The 8,986-nt window shown below is 39.8% G+C and overlaps 1 long non-coding RNA gene across 1 annotated transcript in view; it reads right to left on the reverse strand.

Annotated features, from left to right (window-relative positions):
• The window catches only part of LOC122462093, a 33,803-nt gene extending 26,370 nt beyond the window's left edge, over positions 1-7,433 (reverse strand). Inside the window, exon 1 of the long non-coding RNA XR_006284446.1 lies at positions 6,978-7,433. This is a non-coding gene — a long non-coding RNA (uncharacterized LOC122462093). The remainder of the gene's footprint in view (positions 1-6,977) is intronic.
• Positions 7,434-8,986: the final 1,553 nt, after the last annotated feature.

Below are 8,986 nucleotides of genomic sequence, written 5' to 3' on the forward strand. Positions count from 1 at the left end.
TTGTACATCTAATTTGTTTGTACAACCACTGTGACTGAGTGCTCAGTTCTAGTAATTGATAATTCCAATACACCAAATTAATGTCTAATCAAGCTCGCTATGTTCTATATTTTTGTCAAAACAAATGAAAAATTGAAAGCACGTCTTCACAAATCAACAAAAATGATACAAATATACACATTGCACTGCAGAGGTCTTTGCAAAGAAAATGTGCACAAGAAGAAAAATTCCAGTTACAACACTACTAAGTGCATTAGGTCCAAAATAAGAAGTTCTAAAAATACGTGTGCTGCAGCTGTAAGTGGGAGCTATCCATAGCTGATGGTCACATTCTTAACACTAGTCTATGCTAGTTAGAACTACAGGCACTCCCAACTGTTATTTTAAAAAGTACTACCCTGTATTGCAAGAACACTTGAAAATAAAGTTGTGCTTACTCTAAAGTGGCAGTCATGCATTTGATTTACAGGATGAAGCACAGAATTAGATTGATGCTCTCCTCAAGCTCTATTTAAGTCTGAACTTTACAGCAATTTCACTAATGTCACTCCTAAGGCACTAACATCAATTGAGTGCAGATTTAAACCTATATTAAAGGAACATGAACAAACCAGGTCACAAGCAGAGGATTTCTATAAAGAGGTAACTGACAGATATTGCAACTAAATGCCATATTTTGAGGAACCATACTGTATTAATTGTATGACTGGTTTATGTATCACTGTGGGCCAGGGACTGTATGCAACTCCAGGGTGGGAGGCATTGTCACAGCTTCTCCAGAAACTAAGGACAGTGGTGAGTATTAAGGTAAAACACTCTGGTTTTAAATACCTCCAGAGAGGCACCACCCTGTGGGGAGCTTTGCATATGCTGGGTTTTCTAGAGACTAGTAAACAAAGAAAGGGGTTTTGGTATAAACGGAACTGACTCATGGCCTTCATTCTGATTCATCAAACAGACAGGACTTTCTAAGGGAAGACCCAATCCTTGAAGAAGGGTTGGAAAGATTTTGGCCTACTAGGGTCCCGTAAGACTGATGGTAAGCTTTTAGCATGTGTGTAGGAACTTTTATGGTCTTTAATATGTTTTCCTCTATAATGCTTTTCCCTTGAGAATAAATGTGCTTGCTGAGAAGGAGCTTGTGGTAGCCTGTAACTGCTGGCAATACACTGTTCATAGCCGTTGAATAGGAAGCAATGCCCAGATACTGGCATTAAGGCAGACTGGCTTGCTGGAGATATCAGTGTGCGGCCTGAAAATCCCTGGTCAAGAGAGAGAAAGATGAAGGTCTCCACCAAAGAGAGGTGACGAGTAGGAGCCGGAAACCTTAAGTGAGTGCCCTCGAGGGACCATGGAGGTGGAAATACAGGTGCAATTACTCTTAAACTATGACGGCAACTATCTGATCTGTGCAAAAATTTATGCTATATATATGTATCTTTGTACATGAGTGTCCTATCCCATATAAGACCATATGGAGAATACCAAGTCATTGAATCAAAGAAATTACCTAATAGAGGCCACTTACCAAACAGGAATAGCTATACGAGTATAAAGTGCCTTCATACTGACATAACTCTGTCGAACTAGGGAGGTTATAAACCAAATTAACATCCTGTAGTCTAGATAATAAGAATGACTTGGCTGACTCATTTCCTGTGACTGTCGCAGCAGGAGTAAATCTTAATGGGAGATTTGAGTGATGGGAGAGTTGAACCAATTCAGGGAGGGGAACAATTAGACCACTGCATTGCAAGTCAAGATTCCTGGGTTGGGTGCTGTTCCTGACTCGGAAACTGACTTGCCAATTTACAGAGATAGGTAAATCATTGGTCTGATCCAATATGGCAGTTCTTATCTTTCTAAATTTTGCTTAGCTATGTCATATTTATTTAGCTCTTCCAGTACTTCTCCATAAGAAATACTCCCCAACCCCTTAATTCCTTTAACACTCTGGGAAGTATATCACCAGGGCCTGTTGATTTACATACACTCAGGTTTTCCAAGTATTTTATGTGCTTATTCTGAACAGCTACAATATTACCATTCTCCTAATTTCCCTTTTCCTCATTTTTCTTGCTAAAACTCCATTAAAAAAACAATTCAGTATCTCCGCCATTTTATAATCATTAACTTTATCTCCTTCCTCTTTAAATTATGGGTCAACTTTCTCTAGCACTGTATTTCGTATTCTTCTTAGCCCCTTTGATGAGCATTAATTCATTATGCTTTTTTGCTGTCCTGATCTTTTTTCCCCGTGGGCCTTGACTGAGTCTGACAAGCAGTCTTTGTGAAGCCATATTGTCCATTTCCTTTGCTATGTAATTTTCTCTCACAGGAGAACTGTATAGTTAGATATGCTTAACTGTGGTTTCTTTCAATATGCTCCAGCCTTCTTCCAAACTCATGGATCTTAAAAAAAATATTTCTTTCCATGGCATCACAATCACTACTTTTCTTAACACATGCCGCATTTTACTTCATATCAACTCACTTTTTAAAATATGGGCCTGATCCAAAGCTCAGTGCAGTTAATTGGAATCTTTCCATTTACTTTACCAGGGTTTGGATCAGGCTCTTTGTTCCCATAACTTACTTTGTTTAATTCAAGCAGTTGTGGTCACTCGAATCAAGCTTTCCTATTACAGTACTCTCACATATCTGTTTTCCCCTTGTTGGGAAGTCGTAGTTACAGGATGACATCTTCTCTGACTGAATCCGTGTAGTGCCAAACCAAAGCATTCAAAAATCATGAATCAGTCCCCCCAAAACATGAGATTTTAATAAAATAATGAATTATAGGTTCTTTTTATTTGCCTTCTGACTTTTGATCCTGTTGTTTCAAGCTCAAAGGGTATGTCTACACGTGCAGTGTGTACAGAGCATGGATCCTGTATAGCCAGCTAGGGCAGGTATAAATGGCAGTATAGACAGGGAGGCATGGTTTAGGCCAGGTCTACACTTACCGGGGATCGACGCTGCTGCGATTGATGCAGCGGGGGTAGACCCACTAAATCGACTGCAGAGCGCTCTCCGGTTGACTCTGGTATTCCACCAGGAATGAGAGGAGTACAGTAAGTCGATGGGAGAACATCTCTCGTCGATGCAGCGCGGTGTAGACTCCGCAGTAAGTTCATCTAAGCTACGTCAACATTATTCACGAAGCTGGAGTAGTGTAACTTAGGTTGACTTTCCATGGTAGTGTAGACAAGACCTTAGACGAGTAGAGTAGAGTACCCTCCATGCCTGAACCCACAGGGTATATTCCCTATATAGGCTCCCTACACGCCCAAGCAGTGCCTCCCATGTCCTGCTGCCTCCCCACTGCTAGAGCCTTTCTCTGCCACAGTGAAAGGCTCCAGCAGTGGGGGAAGCAGCAGGGAAAGTCAGTCCAGGAATTCTTCAGATTCACTCTCTGCCAGTCTTTTGTCTCTGTAACAAATGCCCGTGGCAGTTTCTCCTTTGTCTATCATAGATAAAATGTCCTTACACCATGTATTTGGGTGCTAGTCTTTTCATTATCCAACTGCATCTCATTGGTTTCGTACACAGTGTTTTTTCCCCATCCTATACCTACCAAAGTTAACATTGTCTTTGCCCCAGAAGCACTGGAAGATTATATGCGATCAAAGCTTCTAATAACCAAATATTATACATGTAGCACCCCCTCTCCACTTGGTTACTTCCTTTAATGCCAAGCCGCTTGTAGGTCTGGGTTCTTTTGGATCCCACCACCCACTCAGCGGTGTGTATCTTCTTTCTTTTTTCCTATGAAATTATTTGGCGGTGCCTCTGCCCCCCTCGCTCCTTCCTGGCAGGGTCACCAGGGCAGCTTGGGCGGAAAACTCTATCTGCAGGGTAATCGCCACTTACTTGCCAGATAGTTGGAGACTTCCAAGAAATAACACAAACACATACAATATATTCAACACAATAATTATATTAAACAGGAGACAAATACAACATAATAGGGTAAAACACTATTCTTAGGGTCACCGGTGCCCACACTGAAAATACCTGTGACTTGATGTAGCAAATGTAAAATTAGTGTCCCTTTGGTACGCTTACTTTGCTGGGGCCCGTGATGACCTATAACCACAAAATTCTTCTCTGCAGTGGTTTAGCAGTGTGGCTGACTGGGTTCAGTACAGCCCAAAGGACTCACAAGTGGAAGAAGGTGGTAAATCCCGCCACAGATGTAATATGCAGCAGGTTATAAAATCCTCAAACCCTTACTCCCTGGCTTGAGGACACAGTTCAGGGAGTAGGGGATCCCCAAAACAAATTCCCTAACTAAAAGGTGGTGCACTCACAAACTCCATGAATGATTCCCAGGTTCAAAGATGACTCTGGACTCCCCAGTCACTGCAGAGGGGCTGATCTCTGCTGGCAGGGATCCTCCTCAGGCAGGGATCAGGCTGCATCAGTCCCAGGATTTCCCCTCACCACAAAGAGGTGCAGGGTTCAAGGTGTAGGTTACACAACTACACTAACATCCAAACTGTAGCCTCCTAGCCCAGCCTCCAGACACACACTCAGCAGGCAGCTTCCCTGGACTAGCAGCCAGAGCAGAGCTGACCATGTGGTGACTGGTCTCACCTAGGGAGCTGGAGGGCAAACTCAGCCTGGCTGGGGAAGTTTCCCAGCAAACTCTACAAATTGGGAATCCTCAGTGGAGACGGAAAAACCCAGCTGAGGGATCTGCTGTCAGGTCCCTAGAGGCCTGTTCTTAGGGTGAACCCTACGTGCAGGCCTGAGACTCACCAGCTCCCCACACAGCCAGTCCTGCCCTTTTCCTGGCTTACTCCAGACTGACTCCAAACTGGCTTCTCTCCTTTTCTCAACAACCTGGGAGGGCCTCTCACTCCCTATTGGTTGCTGGGCTGACTCTGAGTCTGCCTTGGCTCCCCCTCTTTACCAGGGACAGTGTGCCTCTCCCTGAGCTGCCAGCAGACTGGGTCCCAGGAATCTATGTAATCTTCTTGGGGGTTACATACAAAATCAAGATTTTCCCCAGTAAATCAAAACTGCCCTTTAATATTTCTGAAATTGTCACAAAAGGCAGGGCCCAAATCACCAACAAGAACTGGCAGTCTCTACTGTTCCCTCTTAAAAATTGTACTTTTTAACTGTCATCAGTGCTACAGAGATCAATAATCTCATCTGTGAGGAGAGATACTGGAGCTCTCTGTAGCCCCTAATAGGATGGCCAGAGCATAACCCCCCAATACTGTGGTATTTATTATATTGTTCAACTTGATTAGATAACTCTTTGGGCATGACCCAAAGCAAAATGATTACACTTCCCATATGTTGTGCAGACTGGAGGTAGGGAGATGAATAATCACAGTTCACTCTACCTAATTATTCAGCTATGATAAAAGCTTGATGAAGCAACATTTGGACTAATGGAAACTTTTAAAAATAGATTAGATAATAACCTCCCTATTTTCAGTTTCAGTCTATATGCACATTACCCACCCACATACACACCGTACAAGTACACACACAGAGATGTATAGAATGTGTTTGTGTAGTTATATATACACACACAAAAGTGAGGGGGAGGGGGCACCTGTGGCTGTCCAAGCTGATTCTGTGTCATTTGGGAGAGTCCCAAGTGCTTCAAATTCAGTATGCACTGTGACAGAGTACACCAACTGCTGAATTTTCACAGATGCATTATAAATGTGTATCTGTATAGATGTATATATACATTATAAATATATATTAATATTTAGGTGGGTGTGCGTACAGTGTATCTATAAGTGACTTATCACATAGATAGAGGTGATAGCCATGTGGTAAACTGCAGAGTCATGTCATTAAAACAGTATGAAAAATTCACTTTAAAATATCTGTACTGCTATTGAAAGATACAATCCCCAGGTTCAAAGATAAATGTGTTACAAACAACAATTCAAAAGGTTTTTGTCTCCATGAATAAACCGAAATAATACAGCAAAAAAGTTTTGTCTTTTTTTTTTTAACAGTCATTTTTTTCTCTACTTATTATTCCAATAAATTTGGAGAGAATGGAAAGAAATGAGAGCGAGGAGGAAGAAAAGCAAATAAAATAAAAAACAGGGAGAAAGGGGAGAGTGAGAAGCTTCACCATTTTTATCTTAGGCTCTCTCTGCAACACAGATTGCAATTTACATCCTTTTTTTGCCAAAGTCATCTGCAATATATACATATACAGACACATGCTCAAATTTCTCTCTATCTAAATACATTCATACGAAATACAAAGCCACCTCAAAGAATTGGTTTGCAGGGAGGGAAGAATATTCAATCAGGTTCCTTCCAATCTTAGAAAAACTGGGCATTTGGCTCACTTAACCTGTAACTCCATACAACCTTAAGTATAAAAGACTGAGCTCTGATTTACATGTAGTCTTTAAAAGCAGTGTCTTACAGGCAGATTTGCAACAAACAACAACAACAAATGAGTGGGTGTAAAGTCACTGAAATGCTGACACAACTCTTCAGCTAGAAAAAAGCTCCACTGAGGCTCCCAAAAAGATCAGCCAATTTCTTTCCTCACCACGTCCTAAAACATATTGCTGTCATACCTTGGAAGAAATTCAGGGTTTTCTACTGCAGGAAATAACAAAAAGGAGGATAAATTTCTACATCTCTGGCAAAAGTAGGGTGGACTTTCTCTAATATTGCCAAAGCTGCTGCAAGCAGTGGGTTTCTTCATATGTATTCAAGCAATTATTTCACTCTGAAATGAGGAACAGAAATATTTCCACTTCTGATTCTTGAACTCCTTCAGAGACCTTTGTCGGGAATGAACTTTCCAGAATTTGCAATTCCTGATATGTTGCTTTTAGGGGTACTTTCCTGACCAGGGTGTTGCGCCTTGGTTCGTTTTTGTGTACAGTTTCCTTTCTCTCCATGAAAATGCAGCAATTATCCCTCATCTAGATTCAAGATTTCAAATAGCTGGAAACTACAATACAAACACCTACCGTTCTGGTTGCAAATGTAGCTAAGTCACCTCTCTCTCTGCTGGACTCAAAAGATTTGCCAGTTTCCTAAACCAATAATTTAAGTGTTCTCTCAAAGCATAAACATGTAGACAGAATGTCTGTATTAGAGCTCTTTTTCCCTGATATCTATACCCTTTACAAACTCCAATTCTGTAGCATGATGATAAAATAATTTGGAATGCTAGATCTGACAAGCATTGACTCCTAGTCCTGCCATGCTAATTAATATTGGTTACTAATATTTTATCTGACAAATAAAAAACATTTATTTTTATAAATAAAAAATTCCTGCCCCCAAGAAGTTGTGGAGGCTAAAAAAGCTTTTCCCAGTTCCTCCTTGCAAAGCACAGCAAAAAACTCAGGATAGGCACATCAAAACTTTTTGGTTTGTTCCTAGCCAGAGATGAAACATGTACACTGCTCAGAAATAGACAATATTTTAGAGCAGCTGGGTTAATGGTACTGTTGTGTGTTCATGTAAATAACAAACTGACAGAGGAAAGTACTGGATGTTAAGCTTCCTGTCTTTCAACCACAAAGGATTATCAAACAGAAACCGAAAATTAAAGATACAGTTCAAAATCACTGCCATCTAGTGGCCAAAATATTAATGTTGGCTATTTCTGAACAATATGTTATGCATACAAATGAGATAAATTCCATGAAATTATTTGTATGTCAATGCCCAGAATGCTCTTCTAGTTCTCTCTTAATTTCTGGAAGTGCTCATGAGTGTGAACCAAGATGTGAAAATGAGGTGTAGACATTTTAGTAGCCCTTATTTATAATAACTCCTTTTATTATTTAGGTGCTTTGGGGTAGCACCTATGGTCCCCAATCATGAATCAATCACAATCACTTTGTGCTGGGCACTGTACAAACGCATCACCCAAAGAACTTACACACGTGTAAAGGTTTGATAGAGTCCATATATTCTGTATTTCCTATTGTCTTGTTTCAACCTCGTTCATTTTTTTAAGAATTCGTTTTTTCTTCTTCTATACATAATAATTAACAACAATGCTTTGTACTTCAGTGAAAAGTCTTTCTAAGACAAATGTTGTAATCAATGGTCAAGAGTATTCTTTCTATGAATTATGGTAATTTCATTAAAGGAAGAGATCAGACAATTGAACTTTTGCACCAAACTGATTTATAATCAGCACAGATAGTACTGTACTTGCTTTCTATAGTATTTGATCACATTTATTATTCAGAGAATTTTAAATTAACTGTAGCACACCAGGTTTATATATTAATTTCTAAATCCTTGATTATTCCAGTGAATGAATCATAATGTTGTAAATATGAAAAACAAAACTGGACAAATGAACTTTAAGCATTGAATTGATTTTTTTTATTGGAATAAGTATTCATCTGATTCTATGCCGATCAGTTGGAAATAAAATTAATTGTGAGGGTCACAAATTAAACTTCTCAGTCTTTAGGTTGTCAGAATATTGATGATCTTCACCGGAGCTTTCTCATGAATTCCTAGCTCTGAAGAAGGGGGATAAATTTTAATTCTCACCATGTCCTTCTGTAATGGCTGAATTTCAAGATGTATTTTTAACTACACTACAAAATTCTTAATACCAAATTATTTTTCAGTTTAGTAATTGGCTTCATAGTATATTGTAGGGGAACAGGATGTAACTCACTGTTTTATTAACAATTTCTTTACTGAGGAGAAACCTACCTATAATCACAGACATGACACTTGGTGATCTGTGCTAAGTTACAGGGTTAGCTATATGACATCAGGTATTTGTGCATACAATAATCCTGCTAGTACTTACACAGCACTTTACATTTTCCAAGTGCAGTACATACATTAACTAATTAAGCCCATCACTAAATAAGTGGTTCTTTCTAGGATTTCTTGGGCATAGAACGGTGAAGAAGCTGTAAAGCTGCCCTAATTTGTGCAACTTCTCTGCTCCTTTATTTGTAAAATGGGTGAATGATCTTTTCCTGTTTGTATAAAG

The sequence above is a fragment of the Chelonia mydas genome, chromosome 1, assembly GCF_015237465.2.
Source record: "Chelonia mydas isolate rCheMyd1 chromosome 1, rCheMyd1.pri.v2, whole genome shotgun sequence".
NCBI lineage: Eukaryota > Metazoa > Chordata > Testudines > Cheloniidae > Chelonia > Chelonia mydas.